Genomic DNA, 22,050 nt, shown 5'->3' with positions numbered 1-22,050 from the left:
TCCTTTCTCTCTTCCTCCTTCCTTCCCTCCCTCCTTCTCTCATCATTCCTTCCTTCTGTCCTTCCTTCCTTCTTCCTTCCTTCTTTTGTTTTGTTTTTAATTATTTTTTTAACTTCAACTTTCCCAGAAAGAAAAATGTTCAGAATCCAGCATGTAAAAGAGGTGTAGAGATAGGAATAATGATGTTATAAATAATAATAAGTAAAAACAAACACAATAATGTCACTAATACTAGCAAATATAGTAGATTTTCAGTTTTCATAACTTTATATTAGCTTTAGTGTAATATCACCACAGATGAGATATTAATTTCTCAGCAGAGGGTAAAATATCTTTTGAGAGATGGCTGAAATTAAAAAAAAAAAAAAAGAGAGATAGCTGAAATTATCACAGGACTAAAAGGATGATTATACATTAATAATGGTTCTAATGTTAGAAAAAATTGAGACGTAACTATGTCCATTGAAAAAAACAGCCATGATATGACCTCAAATCAAAATTATTAGTGATTTTTTTAGATGGATATTTGTGTACTGAAGAATAGTGGTATTTTAAATAGTTATGCAGACATATAGATATACAAACATATGCACACACAAACTCTCTGTGGCAAGTCTGGAAAATTTGGACATTGTGGTGTGCTGTTGGAGGTTCAGATCATAATCATTAGATAAAGAAATCTGTTAAATTGTATATTGTATTTCTCAATTACTTTGACCATGGAACCATTGTGTTTGTTAGTAATTAAAACCCTAAGGAGTTACTGTCACACTTTGGAAAATGCCAGCCCAAGACTCAGGTATAAAATGGAGTAGGAGTATTTTTCAGGGTAATTCACTGCTCTTCCTCAGCCTGGACCTAAAGTTGTAATGCTGAGAACTAAGCAACCCTGCTCACAGTTTGAAACGAAGACATGAGGAAGAATTCCAGGTTCTTGCCCTGCGGTACTCCCTGGGTGAACTTCTGTGTCCATTGTAAATCTAGTTTTAATTTAAAGTTGCTAAAATACATCATGATAAAAAAAAATGGTGGCTCTACCTGAGACCTCAATCTAATGGTAAATCATCATAAAATAGTGATGATTAAGGGGGAAATTGAGTTCTGTGGCTTATCTAAAATACAGAGGAAATAAAAATGAATGAACATATTCTGTAATTTGTGGAGAAAATCTAAATACTTATTTCAACAGCTAACCACAAGTGAGAAAGAGAAGTTTGGCTATACTCATTCAATGTTCGTTTAAAATTAGAATGGGGTCCACAGTGTAAGCCAATGCATCTTAAAGTTTAATGTGCATCTGAGTGACATATAGGCTTATTAAAAATGCAGAGCCCCCAAAATGCAGTGAGATTTTGATTAACAGATGTGGGTTGAGGCTCAGGAATCCATACTTCTACAACACTTTGAGAAACACTGATGTAAACCATGTGATAACACTGGAAGTGATAAAGTGTTGTGGGAACTCTCGGAATCCTCAACATAAATAATCATTCCACCCAGGCTGACTTTGGACAAAGTGTCAAAAAATGCTTTGTCCTGTATATGAGTTGGAGTCAACTAACTGCTTTCACACATAGACCCAAAAATGTATAAATGCTAAAACATACAGGAGTTTGTTTCTTACTCATGTGGGAGTTTATTTTTGCTCACATAAACAGTCCAAGGAAGGTCCAGGTTAACAGGAGTTTCTGTTCCGACATGGGTGTTATGGGGGCCTGGATGATGGAGGTTGGCCATCTTCAACTCACAGCTTCCAGTTCCACTTGTGTGTTGACATCCAGATGGTAGAAGTGGAGAGAGCCTGGAGAATCATGAATAGTATTAGAGGCAAAATTTTGGCCACTTCCTTAATTCTATGTTGTAGATCTAACTCCTGGTCTCTCAGACTATGATTGTGTTTGGAGGTTAAGTCTTTAAAGAGACAATAAAGTTAAAATTAGCTTGTTCAGGAGGGCCCTAATCCAATATGACTGACATCCTTAGAAGAGGAAGAAAATGGGACATGCATAGAAGTAGCAGGGGTTATATGTGCATAGAGAAAAGACCATGTGAGGACACAGCAAGAAGGTGACCATCTGCAAGCCAAAGGAGAGGGGCCTCAGGAGAAACCGAATCTGCCGACACCTTGATCTTGGACATCTAGCCTCCAGACTGTGAAGAAATAAGTTTCTGCTGTTCAAGTCCCCTAGTCTGTGGTATCTTGTTATGGCAGCCCAAGTAAACTAATACAATGGGAATTTGAGGGCTGTACTGGAAGTGGGGCACATCATTTTCACTCACTCTTCATTAAACAGAAGTCAGTCATACGGCCCCCTGTGTGCGATGGGATCTGGAAAATGAAACCTTAGCTACTCACCAGGAAGAAGAAAAAATGAGTTTACTAAGTAGTATGGTATAGTATCTGCCATACCCTGTGTCCCCTCTTTTGCATTTAGGCTACTCATCTATGGGTTTAGAGAAAGGTCCTCAATTCCACTAGACCAGGTCGTTGACTTCCTCCTCCATCCCTCTCAAAGCCCATGTCTAAACCAATCATTTGTTGTGGGTGTGAGGAGGAGGAGGGGCATGTACTATGAATGACTCAGGCTAGGTAAAATGCCCACCCTGAGACAAGGAGGAGGGGGCCCCATGCCTAAGATGTTTACCAGGACAGCAGGGCATAGTAGGAAGGCCATTTGTCAAAGTATGAAGTGTACTGGGCTAACAAAGACAAGAGGTGTCCACTACGAAGGCAGAAAATGTGCTCCCTCTGGGAGGATATTGGGATTTTCAAAGAACATTGCCTGTGGTCCAGCTTGAATGATGGGAATTTAAAGCCTTGGAGCAAGTGAACTCTCTGAGGTCCCTTCAAATCACTCAGATGGGTGACTGCCCATGGCCAGCTTTCTTGTGAGGCCAGCTCTCTCATGAAGCCAGCTCAATTACAATGGACATAAAATGTAATTGAGTGGACCCAGTTTTGCTCTACTAACTCAGCACAAAGAGGCCAAATGACTCCTTCATGTCTTTTAAAATAGAAACGAAAGGCACTGCACAATTCCTGACCTCATTAGTTTAGCCAAGATGATACTGGCAAAGCCATATGTGATTGGCGCATGAAGAAAATGAAGAAGGGGTTTGCCATGACAATTCTAGGCAGCATGATGGCTATTAAAAATTCTTGTAAGTCAGTACAGTCCAGCTGGTGATAAGAACCATGATAAGGATGAAAAAAACAATTAAGCATGCTCACTGAGTGGGGCACTGAATCCCTACTTTCATTGCCATACATAGTAAAACAAGATAATTTAATTAAGGGGTGTAGCAGGTCTTAGCCCTGAAGGACTAACTTTAAGATTATATTGTAGCAACATAAATTTCAGAAACAGGCCTCACGTGTTAGTTAATTTTAAATCTTTTTAGAATAAGTGAGGATCTTAAAAGGAAATATTTTGGATGACTATCACCATGCCAAAGTCAAAACTTCTTTGATGACTAACACTATGCCAAGTTCACAGTCTCTTGGACGACTGCACCATATCAATTTCAAATCTCAGAACATTTAAAAATGTACACTTGCAAGACTTTAGTAAGCCAATAGAATGAATGCCCAGCTACTTAATGAAACCAGTAAAGCGAAGGAGACTTTTACAGTGACAATATCCTTTACACCCTCTCAGCAAAAGAAAAAAAAATATTGAAGTTTTAAATGAAGTTTTAGGAAACATCAAAGGAAAGATCATTTTTTTTAACCAACTCCATGTGCATGCTGGGAGCATAGCATGAACACATCTGAGTGTATACATTCTCTCTCTGTCCTGACACCTGCCAGCTGTGTGACCTTAGGCAAGGTATGGGACTTCTCCAAGCCCCAGCCCGTGGTAATATACTGATTATTGAGAGATACTCTCCATCATCAGATAGTCTCCATAAAGGGCTTTGCACAGTGTGGGACACACAGAAGCTCTCAATATGTATGTATTAGGTGTTATTAGGTTAACGGAGTCATAGCTGTTCATAAGTTCATCATGAGGACTGAATGATGGTCCCTGTGAGACATTTGCATGCATGCTACATCAGCTCTCATTAGAATGACCATCAGCTTTGTCAGAAAACAATAGTTAGGTTTCTTTTGGTCCTGCGCGCTCTCAAGTTTTGCACACCCTTTAGGGTGCATCACTGTGAATCTTCTGTTTCAGTCTCAACAGAGGTTAATATGTAGTGATGCTTCTAAAGAGTGCTTCAATAAAAGTGACAAAATACAGGCGGTTGGTCAGTAAGGGAATGGGCCAGTGGAATTTGTGTTAGCAGCACTCAGCCCCTTCACATCTAGCGATTCTCATCAAGCTCATTTCCATGTGTTGGATGGGTTTCCTAGAACTCAAGCACTCAGAATTAGCCCCTCTACAGACCACAGTGGCCAACAAGCTGGAGATGGGGTCATTTTGGTTTTCAGATTTTAACATGGGGAATAACTTTTGGCAGTCCTATTGCACACCTATTCTTGTTAAAGCAAGCAGACAATCATCTGGAGGTACAGTAGGGTTTCTCCTCCACATTCCTCAGTCTAATCTCACTGTTCAGTTGATGCGATTTCTCCTCTCCCCCTCATAAAAGGATTCATTTTCAGAAGAAAAACTCATTTTGAAGGATTCCTTTTTTACCTCTTCTTCACACTCTCTAGCACCCTTCATACCTCTCTCTTTTCCTCATTCTGTTTCCTTCCTTCTTCTCTTGCTGTCTCCCATTTTTCTTCCCAACACTGAACAAGCAGCCAAGGAAACCTTCAAGTCATAAAAACATTCACCTGACGTTGGTGACATTACTCAATGTCATCAGGCCAAAATATTTACTCCCTTATGCCTCAGAGAGTCTGCCTGTGGTCCTTGTTTCTCAGTGCTGTTTTGTGGCTCCACTCTCCTTTATGGATGTGAAGAAGCAGAAGGAACTCCTAACCAATAAGGCTGTCTCCCTCTCCCTTACACTTATGCCAGCGGAGTGACTGGGCCCAGGGCTCACTAAATGTTCCTTGAGTGATTAGATGATTGAACAAATGAATTAAGCAATGCATGATCTTGTATAGCTGTATCCTGCAGAGCAAGCCTCAACTCCCTGATTCCATCTTCTTGTTTGAACGTTTTATCAACCAGAGTCGTAACCTATCTGGTGCCCTTGAGCCAGCCTGCCTGGCTTGGAGATCTGGCTCTACTACTTACTAGCTGTGTAACCTTGGGTGTGCTACTGGATCTCCCTGTACCTCAATTTATCTTCTTTAAAATGGGTAGAGCGAGTCTTTGAAGCAGTCTGTTAAGAGCGTTGATTGAATACACACACACTTTTAGAATAATGTCAGATACCATAACTCCTCAGTAAGTGTTGTTATTAAAATTTTGAATATTATAACTAAGTAGATGAGCTCACGTGAGATGATTCCTGTGACAGCACTTTAAGTGTAAGACTTATTGCAAAGTTAATAATAATTTCTTTTCACTGAGTTGCTTTGCTATTTTGTTCTACAAAATGTTAATTCTGTAGTTCTGGTCCACTCTCCATTCTGAGCTAGTTTTTCTTGTATTACTCAATGTCATCAGGCCAAAATATTTACTCCCTATGCCTCAGAGAGTCTGCCTATGGTCCTTGTTTCTTAATGCTGTTTTGTGGCTCCACTCTCTTTTTATGGATGTGAAGAACTGGAAGGAACTCCTAACCCCACCCTCCAGGTGGGGCTCCACTTCTAGACTCCACATGCATACCTGACACTTACTCCTGAATGCTTAGCATCCCATTTCATGGAGCTTATTCTCCAGACAACAGTCTGCAATGGGCATTCTGCTAGACCCCTTTAGGAACCACTTCATGGGCACAATTATCCACTTGCCCCCTCAAAGTGAGGTGAAATTGCTAATTGCACCTGCAAGAGGCTAATTGGGAAGCTCCCTCCATTGCATGCAGCCAAAATGCACCTGCAAATAATTAACTTCAGATGCCCAAATTGTACCCACAAGAAAGGAGAGGAAGCCCAGGCTGAGACCCCAGCCTCTCTGAAAAGGTTCATATTTCCCAGGTTTGAGTTGGATCCTTTGAACATCAAACAGGGCAGAGAAGGCTTCTGTGCATGGCTGTGGAGTCTGGTGCAGCATTCCAAAGTGGCACGTGTCTCTGCCGTCCTAATATCATCATTATCCAATAGATGCCATCCCACGAGTGGGAAAACAAAAATGGGCTCCAGAGCCTTTCCTTTCTCTTCTCTCCGTGTGTGGTAGAGAATTTCCACTCACCACATGTCCCTCTATTATATCTTTATGGAATCTGCCAAAGTAAATAATGTAGTTCCTTTATTTTTAGTTGGTATTGCACAGGTTCTTCTCAGATTAAGCAGTCAAAGGTCAGGAAAGTTGAGATGAACCATAGTTTTAAAACCATTGTACTGCACAGAGTTATTTATATAGGAGTTTTCATGTATAGACTTGATTAAAAGCTGAGGATATTTGCTCAACAGAAAGGAGAAAAACCATCATTATCTGATTTTACATGGAATTCAGTGGCTGCTAATCAAACCCGGGCCTGCATCTGGTTAAGACATACTTGGCACTGACTTGTCACAAGTCAAGGTTTTGCCATGTCAAGGGATCTTTCACTCAAAGCGGCGACCCATATTGGACTGAACAAACACATGAGTTTTTAATTGAGAACAATAGTTTAACAAACCACTTCCCAGGACCATTGAAAGAAAAGTATGTGCCCATGGCATTTCTGGCACCAAAAGATGTTTATTTGAATGCATTTTCTTTAAACCATAGCCCAAAATGCCCAGCAGAGAAGGATCATTAAGAGTCAGTGCAGAAAAATGAATTTCTATGGGGTGACCCACACTAGCTGGCACCAGTGCCAGTGAATCTTGCAAGCTACTCTGGTATCTATAAAAGTTTGTTCCTTCCCATGTGCCCAAGTAGACATAGAGACACTTGTGGACTTGGGGAAACAAGTTATATACATCAACTCTGAAATGATTTCCATTAGAAAAATTCAACCTATCCCTTCTCTGAATCCATTAGAGGCTTCTTTGCTGAATTGTTGCCAGTGAATCTGTGTAGTGAGTTTGGAGGCACTCTAAAAATAAGAAGCATTTCTAACAATTGGTGAATGCTAGGCATTGTGCTAAGTGCTTCAGCTGCCTTGTCACATTGCACACACATGTAGCAGCCATCTGTGGTTGCTGGTCTCGATGCCTCCATCTTGCAGAAGTAGAGAGCAAAGTCAAGATAGTTAGGTCACTTGCTAAGTATCCCAGCTTGCAAGTAGCCAGTGAGAGTTCACAGCTAGATTCATCTGAACAGAGGGTCAGCTTCTGTGTTTCTGTTTTTCTTTTGAAAGAAGAAACGTTCTTGTACTGTTGTACTGTGTGTTTCATAGAAATCTTATCAGTGTAATAGCACTTGATAATTGCTGAATATTTGATCTGGAGTGAGATATACATTGATATCATTCATCGAGGTATAAAAGTTAGTAGTACTGTATTGTTTTTTAATTCCGACTTTTAGGATGTATTGACTCTTTCAGACTCCTGCTATATTCTGACGAAATGAAAGGCACTTCACTATGCTTTTCCCCAGGGCAGGGACCAGGCTGATTTGGCTGTGAGGCCCCAGCTCTGAGTGTGGAGCTTGGCACACAGAATCCGTGTTGCATAAATGTCACTGTAATGGATTGAAACATTCAGGGCATGGTCTCCTTCTGCAGCTCTGGAAGGTGTTGGCAGTTTTGCCAAAAGAAAGGAGGAATTTCACTTGACAGTCCCATCGTTCAGACCTTAAATCTTACTTACAATCTCCCAGAAGTGTAGTGCCCCATGAAAGAGGCGGTGACAAGCAGTCAAATGGCTGGCTCGAAAGGTCAATAAGGAGAGGCCAAGTTTGAGACTTCATCCAGTCAGAGAACTGGAAGGTCGTTCCTTTGACTTACCTGGAGCTGCTATGTCCTCATCAGCTGGAGGTTTGCCACTACAGAAAATAATAAGATGATAATGGTGATAATGAGACTAACATTTACTGAAGGCTGTTTATGTTCCAGGCGTTGTTCAGAGCTCTTTACATGCATTATTTCTTTTGATCCTCACCATGAACAGATACTATAAAATGGTCTACTTGGCAGATGAAGAAACTGAGACTCAGATAACTTAACTGCTTTGCCTTGCAAGTGACTTGTGAACAAAGCAGGTGAATTCAGAAGTTCTTTTGGTGCCTGAGCCCAAGGAGATAACCCCTACACATTAGTGCCTTAACCGAGGTTTGGGAGTAGTTGACTTTTTAATAAATATATGAGAGTCAATTCAGGGTTATTCTTATAACAATGTAAGTATCGCTTATTTGCAACCTGAAATGCTTTCTAGAATGAAAGAGGAGAGGTTAGACATGATGAGCTAAAGACCGTGCATCCCTTGGGTGAACTTTCAGGAGTGCCCAGTTGGGGATGCTGTGGCACAAGTCAAGGCTGAGAGGCAGCAGAGGGCTGCCCACCTCACTGCTGGAATGGCTCAGCCATTTGTTCCCTGAACCTGTGCACGCTGGATGTGAAACACTAAAATCTTGTAAATGATCACAACAGGGACCAGAGTAGCAGGTCAGAGCTGGGTTCAGATCTTAGTTGTTTTTGACCTTGGGAAAGTGACCTGACCAAGATCCTCACTCAGGAGTGAAATGGGGATAAGAATAATATCATAAGGTGGTTGTGAGTAATTGCATGAATGATGCTTGAACCAGGGTCTAGAAAGTACTGAATAACCCACATTATTGGAGATGGGTAGAAAGCCCTCCTGTCCTATGGGCCTTACCTTTGAAAGTGGTTATTTGAAGCATTGTGTGTTCAGTGGAGCCTGAGACTAGCCTCTGATATGAATATTCTGAGGAATCTTGACACATTTGAGAGTTGGGTAGCTCACTCATGACTTTCTCTGCACTGCTGCACATGCCAGACGCAGAAAATCTTTTCAAGTCTCTTTCAGGATTTGTGTAAGGAATTTCTACCTGGCCAGGTCTGCTCGTCCATAGCAACCTACTGGAGTCTCCTTTAGGCCTACTTTGCCTGCTTGGGGTGTTTTTTTTTTTCAGATAAAATGGTTCTGTAGAATAACCCAATTTATCCCTGCTGTAAAAAACTCTTTGTTTTGCAATCACAGCCTTTCCTCTGAGGAAAGATGGGATTTGAATTGTCTTAAAGCAATGGGAATTATGTGGGGACATGAGATTGCATCTGGCATAAGTGCAGTTATGCTTGTGCTAAGATATGAGTTCCTCCATGGAGTCTCCTACATCCTCGGAATGTCCCCAAGCATCAGGTTTTGCTCTTGTTCTTTGGATTTATTACCATCATTACCAGTAAATGGGAATAATGCTTTGTATCTAAGTGGCTTTCATTTGAGATGCTCAAAGTGGTTAAAGATGTGCACATTGGTATGGAGAGGGGCCACATGGGTCACAGTTTTGATAAGGCTCACACTTGTATTCACTAAATAATGTCACTGGTAAATGCTAACTTTCAGCAGTTTTCAGGACAGACAAGCCTTGCCAGCAGATGCAGCAGCAAGTAGGGATGGAGACTTGCGAGTAGGGAGATGTAGTAGGGAGACTAGGAAAGCCTCTCCCATCTGATGCATGCTTAAAATTCCCCCATTTGGGATTCACTGTTGAGAAGGTTAACCATTGCACATTTTCTCTAAGTCATCTTAATACTTTCTGAGGAATTATGTTATCAGATTGCTTTCCTTTCCTAGAGGAGAGGCTGCAAGAGAGAAGGAAATACAGAAAGGCTAGAGTGCCACAGAGTTAAAGTCCCTGGGAGCAGTCCTCCACCAATGCCAGGAGAGAACTGGTAGAGCAGAGTCCCAGCTGCCTACCCTCTAAGAAGATAACTGAGGCAGTGTGGTAGGTTTTCCAGAGGCTCCCAGTGGGACTGAGCTCCATTTCCTAGAGTGGTAACCTGCTCATCATGAATGCATTTTGTATTGGCTTCCTTTCCTTTCCTGGCCTGCTACATCTGGGGAATCCCCCGCATTGGTTTTCTATTGTCGCATAACAAATTACACAGGTGACAGCTTAAAATATCACGTTTGTTATCTCAGGTTTTGTAGGTTAGAATTCTAGCTAGATTCTCTACTCAGGGTCTCACAAGTTAATATTTGGTTAGCAACTGAGGCTGCAGTCCTTATCCAGGGCTCAGGCTCCCCTTCCAAACTCCTGGTTGTTGGCAGAATTTATTGCCTTCTTGTGTTTTTCACGTGGCCCCTCCATTTGCAACTCAGCAATGGCAGACTGCATTCTTATGCTTCACATTGCTGTCACTTCCTTTTCTACTTCCAAGAGCTCGGATGATTATGTTTAGGCCCACCAGAATAATCCAGGATAATTTGCCTGTTTTAAAGGCAAAGCTCATCTGTGACCTTAATTATGTTTGCAAAGTCCCTTTTTCCAGGTAACGTAATATATTCATGGGTATAACACTAGGGAATAAAATGACAGGGGCCAAGATTCTGCCTATGACACCCCACTAAGAGTAGATGTTGTCTCAGCACATTTCTAAATGGGCATCTTTGGCATATTTGAACCCTAATCGAAGTTATTGAAATAATTGTTCAATAAACATTACAGGTGGCTGCTGTATGTTAGGCCCCATTCCAGTATTTAAAGAGTGCCTTTTGGAGCTGAGTCTGTTGGTGGAGACAGACTAAACAGGGGATTACAACAAGTGGACTGCCCCAGTAAGATGGGATGGGCAGCTGCTACAATAGGGGTCAGAGTGCTAAGGAATCAAGGGAGGATTCTGGATGACGTATCTTGTCCAGGCCACAGACTTAAAGGATGAGAAAGATTTAACCAGACAGAGGGGTGAAGAGCAGACTTCTTGCCAAACACCATGCCTGTTTTAGATGACTTTGTCATTGCATGGGATCCATTGAGTTCCAGCATGTACCACACGATTGTGAGTTTGACAAGAAGGAAAGGGTCAGGAAAAGTGCTTTCATGTGGAACACGGAGAAGAGTGACTAGAGCCGTATATTCATCCAGCTTTCATGCAGGCTTGTAAATAAATAGTCCACATTTACCACCCCACATATATCTTATAACTTGTCATCTATCGTGTAACTACATCTATAGAAAGATTGACCACCTCAGCCAACATTTCTGTTTTCCTAGTTATTTCATGCTCGAGCTATGGTTTTCAAAGGGTTTTTTTTTTTTACATAAGCCCTATTTGAACAGAAAGGGAAGAGTAGAGAATATGATTCATGCTTCAAATGTAAAAAGAAAGTTAAAATTCAGCACAGCAGAGCAAAAACTCTTCAGAGTTGGCAGCAGGAAATCTTGGTTTGATCCTATATCATATGTAGATTCTCCAGCAATTTATAAACTTGACTCATCTTGGTTTTCTTACCTGCAAAATGAGCATACTACCACTAGCTTTGTGTCATATAGGATTGTCATGAAAATCAAAAGGAGAAAATGTACATGAAATAATCCTGAAGGTTGGGTTATGCATGTCAAGCAACCAAAATCTAATTTAAATCTTCCTGAATTGTAGAACCTTTGAATAATCAGGTTCCTGGAAAGAGTTTTTGATTGGAATGCCAGAGATACACTTTGATTTTTGTTTTTCATTCTGTTTCATCTTCAATTTGCTGGTACTAATACATTTGCAAAAATGTTTATAAATGCTTTCATCTTCCTCTCCAAGCTTCGTATCTTACCCCATCCCTGGAATCTTTTCTTTTTGGCCATGTAGATCCTGTTCCCACCTTTCACATGCTTTGAAGTGGGTTTTGTAGCATTCGCAGTAGCCAAAAGGGTTACATGAGAAGAAGTGGAAAAGTGTGTGCTGCCCAAGGCTAGAAGAGTGGTTGACTAAATGAGCCAATGTGGCTTTAATGGAGGGACTTGCATTTAATAGGAGAAATAATTTTGAAGGAATGATAAAAATTTGGCATTTATATTAAGGCTGGCTCTTTGAAGGTGTTGTGGCAAGCCTTTTCTTTTCTCTTGTGTAACTATTTACACATGCTGAACATTTTTATGTTACATAATTTTTGTTTCTTCATTTGTTAGGAAAAAAATAGCCAGTACTGAGAAGAAGGCTAGCATAGAAAGCTGGCTACCTGCTCAGACCCGGTCACCTTGTACCTTTCCAGATCAATGCAGGGCAGATTTTCAAAGGACCTTCCTGAGCAGAGATTCTGTAAGCACTGTCAAGATCACTGAGAAGCAGAGTGGAGTAGGGGAAAGAGCACAGAACCAGGAAACGAGCTGGCCTGAGCTGTGTTCTTGATTCTGCAATCATCTAGGCCAGGACTGTCCCGTAGAACTTTCTGTGGTGATGAGTTCTCCATCTTCAATCTCCAGGAGGGTAACCACTTGCTCCATGTGGCCACTGAGTGCTTGGAATGTGGCTGGTGCAACTGAATTTTAAACTTTTTCAATTTTAATTAATTCAAACTTAAATAGCCCAGTGTGGCTAGGAGGAACCTAGCTATACTGTATTGGATGCATAGGTAACCGAACCAGTATAGCCTGAGAAGGTTTGTATCGTAGTGGTTTAGAAGACTGTGGCTCTGGAGTCAAGCCGCCTTGGTACAACTCCTAACATTTGCTTTCCGTAGGATATTAGCAAGGTACTTGGTTTTTCTGAGCTTGTTTCTTAATAGGCAAAATAGGGATAATGACGGTACTTCCTCATTGGACTTTTATGAGAATTGAAATAAGAAAGTGTACAGTGCTTAACACAGTGCCTGGCACTCATTCATCTTTCAAATGGACCTTAGTTTATCGAGTTAATTTAACCATGATACTTGATTCATGCCATACTGTCATCATTGGTCCATGCAGCATGCAGGACACATGCACATGCACACACACGCATGTGCACACGTACACACAAACACAAACTGACCATCACACCAAGAATCAGCAGATTAATTATAACATTATGTCCGTGTGGGGTTTCCCCCTCTCCTATCCTGTGCCTTGCCCTGAGATACACCCATGACCCTGGGTTTTGTGTTTATTATTACCATGCTTTTAATAAAATAGTAAAACTCCCTGTGCTTGGAATGCTCCCTTCCCCCGCTTTTAAGTAGATCCTCCCTCCTGTTCTCTTTGATTGCCCTCTCAACCTCATCCATCGTACCTCCTCCCACTTGTAGTTGGGTGCCCTGTGGATTGCCTGTTTCATCACATTATAGCAGTGATTGTGACTCTTTTATTCTCTCTTGTATCTTTGGAATCTGGAATCCAATGTCTGGAACATCATGGATACACAACAAGTATTTGCTTGATGGATTAGTTTACATTTATAATTGATTATGTAGTCTTTTGAGTATCACATTAATGGGTTATTTGAAGTTATTTTTCCAACCTCAGAATACTTGCTCTTTGCTAATAAACACGCTGTGGGGATCCCTTCTTCTATTATACTTTTATTTACTGCTTCAGCAAGCATTTGTTGAGGTCCACTACATGGGATAAGGTACCTTGCTAGCTGCTGAGGGTCTTGAAGTAAACAAGAATGGCATGGCCCCTGCCTTAGCACAGCTTCCGATTTCAGAAAAAGAAATAGGCAACTATTATCCTCAGCAAACTAACTCGGAAACAGAAAACCAAACACCACATGTTCTCACTTATAAGTGGGTGCTGAACAATGAGAGCACATGGATACAGGGAAGGGAACGACATACACTGGGGCCTGTGAGGTGGGTAGGGGAGGGAGAGCATCAGGATGAGCAGCTAATGCGTGTGGAGCTGACTACCTAGGTAATGGGCAGATAAGTGCAGCAAACCACCATGGCCTATGTAACGTTTACCTATGTAACAAAGCTTCACATCCTGTGCATGTATCCTGGAACTTAAAATGAAACAAAATTAAATTTAAAAAAGAGAAATAGGCAATTGTGAGGAAGGAAGAAATGTATTACGCTATAGGATTTTGAGAATGGGATACGTAACACAGGCCTTGGGGATGCATGGTCAGGGAAAGGTTGCTGGAAGAAGCAAGGTGATATCTAAGCTGATTTCTGGAAGATAAAGAGCAGGTAGGTAGGCAAAGGAGTAGGAACTGGACCAGTATCCCTGGCAATGGGAACCACATAGGCAAAGGCTGGGTGGCAAGAAATTGAACTCAGTTTTGGCAGAACTCCATTTGTGTAAGGCTCAGGTAATGTAGACTAATTTTATAAGCAAAGAACATTAGACAAAGAGCTGAAAACATGAACTGTGTGCCATTTGCCTCTTTTAACTTACTCTGAATTACTTCGCCTCTGTGATCTCCAGTTTTCATCCTGTATGAAATGGAAAAAAATAATGCCTGCCCTTGTTTTCTCAGAAGATACTGTGAAGACCTCTTGAAAGAGAGTACCTAAAAGCTCTTTGATAGGAAAGATGATGTTCTTTAATGTCAAGGTTGCGTATGGGATTAATTAAGAAAAGACATGCTTGATATGGCACATTTACTCTTAAAAGTTCAGGTAATACTGACTTGATCTAGAATCTGTGATGTTAATACAGTAGCCCCTAGCCATGTGTTGCTATTTAAATTAAAATTGAAGCAAATGAAAAATTAATCCTAATGGCATTTTAAATGCATATTAGCCACATGTGGATAGTGGCTCCTGTATCAGATAGTGCAGATATAGAACCTTTCCATATCACCAAGTTCTTTCTGACAGCTCTGAACAGCACTCATCCTAACATGGGAATTGTAGGCTTCCGAAGCATTAAAATATTTATATTCTTTGGTGTGACTATTCTCTTATAAATTCAGCCTGTGGAAACTACTAGACAGATACATAAAGATCTAGGTACATGGATATCCGCATCTATTAAAGAATCATTTATGACAGTAGAGGGAAGGAGAGACATCTCTTATTTGTTCAACAGCAATATACCCATTAAGGTATCATGTAGATATGCATTTATTTTCATTAAGAGATACGCTAGGCCAGGCATGGTGGCTCATGCCTATAATCACACCACTTTGGGAGGCCAAGGCAGGTGGATCACCTGATGTCAGGAGTTTGAGACCAGCCTGGCCAAGATGGTGAAACCCTGTCTCTACTAAAAGTTCAAAACTGGCCGGGTGTGGTGGAACATGCCTGTGATCCTAACTACTTGGGAGGCTGAGGCAGAAAAATCGCTTGAACCTGGGAGGCGGAGGTTGCAGTGAGCTGAGATCATGCCATTGCAGTTTGGCTGGGCAACAAGACCAGAACTCTGTCTCAAAAAAAAGAAAAAAAAAAAAAAAAAGAGAGACAGAGAGATTGTACATATATCGCTGAGTGAAAAAACTCAGATTACTATCTAGATGTGCATTCATTTTAGGATGTGTACGTCTGTGTGTTATGTACTTGGAGGGGAGAGGAGAGAACAAGACATGAGAGAAAAAGAAAGAAATATTTGGAGGGATATTTACCAGTATCTGAATATTTTTTATTTTGGGTTGATGAGATTATAGTTTGTTGTTTTTATTTTTCCTTATCTTTATCTTCTGGATTTTCTTCTATGATATGAATTCTGCGTGTAACAAAAAAAGAACAAAAAGAAGCAGAGATATTTGCTCATGTCAGAATATGAAAATGTTTGCATGAACAGAGGACTAAGATGGATTTTTAAAATGTACAGTAGTTGCCTGATGATTTGTAGACATGCCAGTGAGTTACACATATTTTGTGAAGAAAAGGATTTATCTCCTTAAACTCTTGTCGTCGTTGGTTATTTAATGTGAAGTACATCTTTGCTCTTCATGTGTCAGCCTTCCGGGCCCCTTTGACAGTAGACTCAAGAACTAGCAAAACTGTTTTCCTCTACCTGAGATGCTCTTTATTGTAACATATTTGGTGTATCTGAAAATGTGTTGAAAACACTTGATACATGCATTTTCCCTGCAGTTTGGGGGATCAAAATGTGGCCAGCAGTTGTTCCAGCTAATTTCTTACCACAAAGCCTCTGTGATTTGAGGCACGGATGCCAACCAGCTTGTAGGGAAGCCCAGTGGGGACTTTGATACTTTGGTTGTGTTGATAGACAAATGGCCCTGGTGTGATTTCCCAGAGACTGGATTGCGATCCCGGAACTTCCCAGCCAACCTGATCTTTCTGAATACCAGGCTGGAGAATTTATACATATTTTCACTATTTAGGTACTGTAAAATATATGGCTTAGGTGGAAATCAACAGTATAGTACTATGTACTGAACATTTTCTTGTCCCAGCTTTGGCTTTTCAAAGAAGTCATGGCCTATTGAGATTGGAGGCCAAGTCTTTCTGACTTTGTGAGTGTCTGTGCCACTCTAAGTAAGGCAGGGAGGAACTGTTCCTAGACTTACAATGGGGTGATAAGTGGCAGCCTGGTGCAGGGGCCCTGCCGTGCAGACCTGTGTTGGAATCTTTTTTGCTACCCTTAGGGTGTGTGACACAGGACTCTCTGGAAACCAGGTGAGAACCTATTCAAAGGTGCAGGGGAATATCCTTTTATGTTCTTTGTCCATTTTTTAATGGGATTATTATTTTATTTTATTTCTTATTTTTTTACAGAGGTAATCAAGTTAAAATTTTTTGGCTGTTGAGTTGTTTGAATTCCCTATATGTTCTGGCTATCAGTCCCTTGTCAGATGAATAGTTTGCAAATACTTTATCTCATTCAACAGGCTGTCTCTTCACTCTGTTAATTGTTTCCTTTGCTGTGCATAAGCTTTTTAGGTTAATGTAGTCCCATTTGTCTACTTTTGTTTTTGTTGCCTGTGTTTTTCAGATACTAGCCATATAATCCTTGCCTAGACCGACATCCTCAAATGATAAATTCCCAGGTGATAAATACCATAAATACTGTGACTGGATCATTACACATTCTATGCATGCCACGAAACACCACATGTATTCCAAAACAGTGTGCATATGTTATATATCAATTTTCAAAGATACAGGGAGATTCAAAACAGAAAAGTGAATTTTGTTTATGATGCATCCTTACATCTGACTCTAAATGTAACTAGTACTTACCTTCTTTTCCATCTTATTTCTGAAAGCCATAGAATTCTGTAGGATATTTTAAAAAGACTGTACTGGGGGACACAGCTGCTATTTGACCAGACTAAGTATAAATATGTTATTTGTTCATACCATTTTTCTTAGTAGACAACTAAGTGAGGTTAATAAATAAATCAATATTCTGCAGGTTTTATTAATTCTGAGTTTTATAAGAGTTTGTGATTTGGTCATAAAAATTGATTAGAAAGTTGAGGTCCACATTTACCTCTGAATCTTTTCAATATAGAAAACAAAAGGGGAAAAGGACCAGTAGAGTCATATTCTCTCATAATTTTATATATATATATGTTTAGTTATACATTATATATGTAATTATGGCATAATAATATATTATTTTAGTTTTTGACCTTGAAAATTTACCTTCTCTGAGTCAAAATTTTTTCATCGGTGAAATGGTAGAAACAATCTAAACTAGATACTTTTTAAGTTCCCTCTAATGGAAACATCTTGGCACTGCCATCCCTCCCCCCTCTCCCAGTGCCTCTGACTGGTTTAGCTCTCTTTTGTCATGGTCTAGAGATTATTTAGAATTGGCAATGATGACTTTCTGTTGAAGGTGGGGTTGCCTAAAATAGTTATAGATGTAAATGGATTATGACTATAAAAAGAATTGTGATCATTTTGTTTCAAAATCTTTTGGAAAAAGATCTGCCTGGGATACTTTTACATTCCTACTTTCCCAACAAAAACAGCTATAAGCAAACCAGAAATAATTAACACCATCATTGAGTTTGGTCCAGAGGCCCACAAGAAATTCTACTTTCATCTTATTTTAGGTTACCGAGGCCCCACTGAGCCAGCCTGGCCTACCGGCAAGCACCCAGAGTTTGTCTGCTGTTTCACCTCATTTGATGCACTCACCATCCATTTACTTAGAGGGGAGTTTCCAGGAGGACACCAATAGGTGTCAGGAAGCCAGACTTAGGCAATTTGTTAGGTTTTCTATAAACCTTGACTTTTGAAATGATGGTGATGTCTCCAATTTGCTTCCCTTAGCTGGATGGGTGTGAGTGCTGAGAATTTAACTCTCAACCCTTGATGCTAAAGCATGAGCTCCCTCCAGCCTGAAGGCAGCCTTACTTCCAAAAGCCTCATGCTCAGAGGTCATTTTAGCAGAAGACTATATTATATGTACATAATTATTGAGATTTGAGGACAGTCTAAATAAGCCCAAAGAAGGCTGAAAAGCCCAAAAAAGGCTGAAAAGCCCATGTGTTAGTTACGGTAAGGCTACGTTATAAGCCTTAAAGTATATATTTACTTCTTTCTCTCCTGACAATTCCAAAGGAAGGAGTCTAGGTTGATAGGGAAGTTCTAGACCATGTTATCTATCATAAATCCAGGTTCCTTCCATCTTATTGCTCCTCCATCTCTAGCAGAGGGATTAGAAAGCTATGGCTGGCCAAATCCGGTCCTCTACTTTTTTTTTTTTTTAATAAATAAAGTTTTATTGGAACTCAGCCATGCCCACTTGTGTATTGTAGATACTTTTGTACTACAACAGCAGAGCTGAGTAATTGCAACAGAGTTCATATGACCCATAAAGCTGAAAATATTGACTATATAACCCTTTACAGAAGAACTCTGCTTACCCCTGCCCTAGCGTGGTTGAAGTTGGGTCTGGGCCACTTCCCTATTTTGCATTCAGGAAGAAACAAAAAGAAGTCACTGGGAAATCAATGACCAAAAAGCCCAGGCCCAGAAATCAACACATCACTTCTCAATTATATTAACACGAACATAGTCTCACCGCCATATCAACTGTAAGGAAGTTTAGAAAATATCTAGACAAGGAGCCAAGTACCTAGGAAGAAGAGAAACTTTTACTCTAGTACCTGGTGCAATGTACACATCTCATGATGAGTATCATTTGCTATCTCATTTAGTCCACTCCTCTTCATATGAGTCATCTTTCACCGTCCTTCACATGTTGAATTAAATGCTGCTTCTTCCAGGAAGTCTTTGATCTCACTTGTGTAGGGTAGATGATCCTTCTTGAAGCTTCTTTAGCCATCATGTATCTCTTCAATAGCACCTCCACTTCTTTAGTATCATTTATTGCTCTTATGCCCAAATTCCATGTTTAGCTCCACACTTAGGAGACCCCTTAGGCATACTTGCTGAATGAAGGAGTGATCATTGTGGAGTAGTTACCACTAGCATTTCCCATTTAACAGATAAACACACTGAAGCTGAGTGAGGATAAGTCATTTGCCCAACATCAGTTGGCTACTTAGGGGTAGAGCTGGGACCCCAATCCGGGTGTGTTGGCCTTCAAAGCTCACAATTTTTGAGTCATACTTTCTCAGCCTTGCCACTATTGGCATTTAGGGTTGGACAATTCTTTGTTGTAGGGGCTGTCCTTTGTCTTGTAGGATGCTTAGTAGCATCCCTGGCCTCTGCCCATTGGATGCCAGTAGCACCCCTCCCTAGTTGTGAAAAATGTCTCCAGACATTGCCAAATGTTAGCTGTGGAGCAAAATCACACCTGGGTGAGAATCCTGGGGCTCAATTCTATTGCTTCGGAGTGTTGCATAGACCTGTAGAATCTATGATTCCTCTGCTTGAGCTTGGTGGTGACCTTGTGATTCTTCCTTCCTTTGGACAGTGACTCTCTTCCTAGCCCAGGTCACAAGTTCCCTCCTCCCTCATTATTTCTTCTTTCTTCTTCTTTCTTCTTCTTTCTTCTTCTTCCTCATTTTTTCTTCTTCTCTGTTTTTTTTGTTTGTTTGTTTTGTTTTTTTTGAGACAAGAGTTTCACTCCCAGCCTGGATTGCAGTGGCACAATCTTGGCTCACTGCAACCTCTGCCTCCTGGGTTCAGCCTCCTAAGTAGCTGGGGTTACAGATGCATGCCACCACGCCCAGCTAATTTTTGTGTTTTTAGTAGAGACAGGTTTTCACCATGTTGGTCAGGCTGATCTTGAACTCCTGACCTCAATTTATCTGCCCACCTCGGCATCCCAAAGTGCTGGGATTATGACTTGAACCACCACAGCTGGCCCCTCATATCTTCTTTAAGCTTTTGGATAACAGACTTGCCTTCCTCGGCACTCTATTGTATGCTCTATCATTTTTGCAATGTTTCATATGAACTTTAGTGTCTCATTGCCTTTCTCCTCATAGTAGACTGAATACTTCAGAACATTTTCCCCAGTTATCACCTGTGGGTGACACAAAGTGGCCCTGAGTAGGCCCTTGGTCAGTTTTTGTTGAGTTTCATTACAGGCATCTGAACTAGACAGGGGCCAAAGACTCGGAGGAAAGTATCAAGGAGGAATTGTGAGCTGGGTTTCTGGGTGTGTAATCCGATAAGGACCATTTATTTTAGGGTTTTCTAAATCTAGAGATCTGTCTGCTATCTCTGGACTAAACTTCTTTCTTTGTTGTTGTTGTTGTGAATAAGCAATAATTTCAGAGCACATCTGGTAGCACCCTTCCCTAGTTGTGACAAATGTCACAATTTTTTCCTGTGAAATGCAATGCCAAGTGATATCCAAATATGACTGTATTGTCCTCAGTCTTCCGCTTGCTGGTGGGACTCGTCAATCATTCAAGCAACCCCGAGTCCAGAGCTGGGAGTGTTCACGTGGTGATTGGATACAGATGACACAGGGCTCACTTCCAAGTGTGTGACCTCAGGGAAGGTACTGAATCTCTCTGAGCCTCCGTTTAGTTACTCAACTAGTATTTATTGAACATCTGCTCTATGTCAGGCACTATTAGAGATAGAGCAGTAAATGAAGCAGACCAAAATCTGAATCACTTAAGGAAGAGTCTATTGGGATGGGGAGGGCACAGATGATAAGTAAATTAAATAAGTAAAACATATAGTAGGTGACATGGTAATAAAAATTAAACAGAAGGAATTAAAAACATATACTTGGTACCTGTTGTGAAGATTAAACGATCTCATATATGTCATATCTAGAAGAGCATTGGCATGTAAGTACTCAATAAAGTTTAGTAGGGTCCCTGTCTTCCTTCCTCCATTGCTTCACCTATAAGGTGAGAATAAACATATAGCTCCTGTTTGAAGGTAAGGAGCTAAATTTAAGTAATTCTGACACTAATTCATATTGTGTGGCACTGTGGCTTTTAATGTTTATAAAGCCCTCTCATCTGCTTTATCTCCTCTGAGTTGCCACACTTCAAGTGGAAGACCAGTGATTCAGAAAGACTTCCTGAAGCAAGCAGAAGAACATTTGCTTTCAGGCACCTGGTCCAAGCACGAAGTAGATTCTCTGCCCTCAATAAAACCACTCGGACTGAAGCAGTGAAAAGAATGATGGTGGCTATTTCATTTTGGGGTATGGCTGTTGGTTTTTAAGATCCATTCCTGCTATGGAAGGTCACTGGATTCTGTTAGTCACTGGAGGGCAGAGTTACAGACAGGCTTAGCACACTGGCTTTGAAGTCAGCCATATCTCCTGATTAGAATCCTGGCTCTGTCTGTTCTTCCTGGGGTCACAAGGCAAGGAACTCACTTCACTGAGCCTCAGTTCTCTCACAGCAGTGCTGAGAGGATTAAAGGAAATAAGGCAAATAAAACAGGGATACCTAATTGTTTTTCACAGCAAACAACCAGTAGACTCCTAATCATCCTCTCTGTCTCGGGTTAGGCTAACACTCATTGGCCAAAATGTTCTTTCTAAGGCAAACCGACAGCATCTCACCCCATTCTCTTAACAGTAGAGTTTACTCTCCTAGGCAGACCACCAGGAGGACCTAAAGGAATGTGTTTAATGGGTACAAGAGAGATTTACTCTGTGAGTAAATGCAGGCATGTCGCCAAAGCTGTAAAGTTACCCTTTGAGGGTAACTTGGATACAAAATGAACCAGATAATTGTGGCACTTTACTAGACCAAGAGGATGTGAGAGGGATTCGATTATTATTGTTGGTGAAATTTATTTATAATTGTTTTCAATCTCTTAATCCCTTTGAGAATGCTACAGACTTTCTAATATTTGAAAATACACTACACATA

General features: G+C 40.7%; 1 protein-coding gene across 1 annotated transcript in view; it reads left to right on the top strand.

The window, feature by feature from the left end:
* ERC2 (ELKS/RAB6-interacting/CAST family member 2) overlaps positions 1-22,050 on the top strand; it is a 975,448-nt gene that overhangs the window by 650,125 nt on the left and 303,273 nt on the right. The gene's annotated exons all lie outside the window — the stretch shown is intronic.

Source organism: Macaca mulatta, chromosome 2, assembly GCF_049350105.2.
Source record: "Macaca mulatta isolate MMU2019108-1 chromosome 2, T2T-MMU8v2.0, whole genome shotgun sequence".
Taxonomy (NCBI): Eukaryota; Metazoa; Chordata; class Mammalia; order Primates; family Cercopithecidae; genus Macaca; species Macaca mulatta.
The sequence above is the reverse complement of the archived record's forward strand: the minus strand, read 5'-3'. Positions and strand labels throughout refer to the sequence as shown.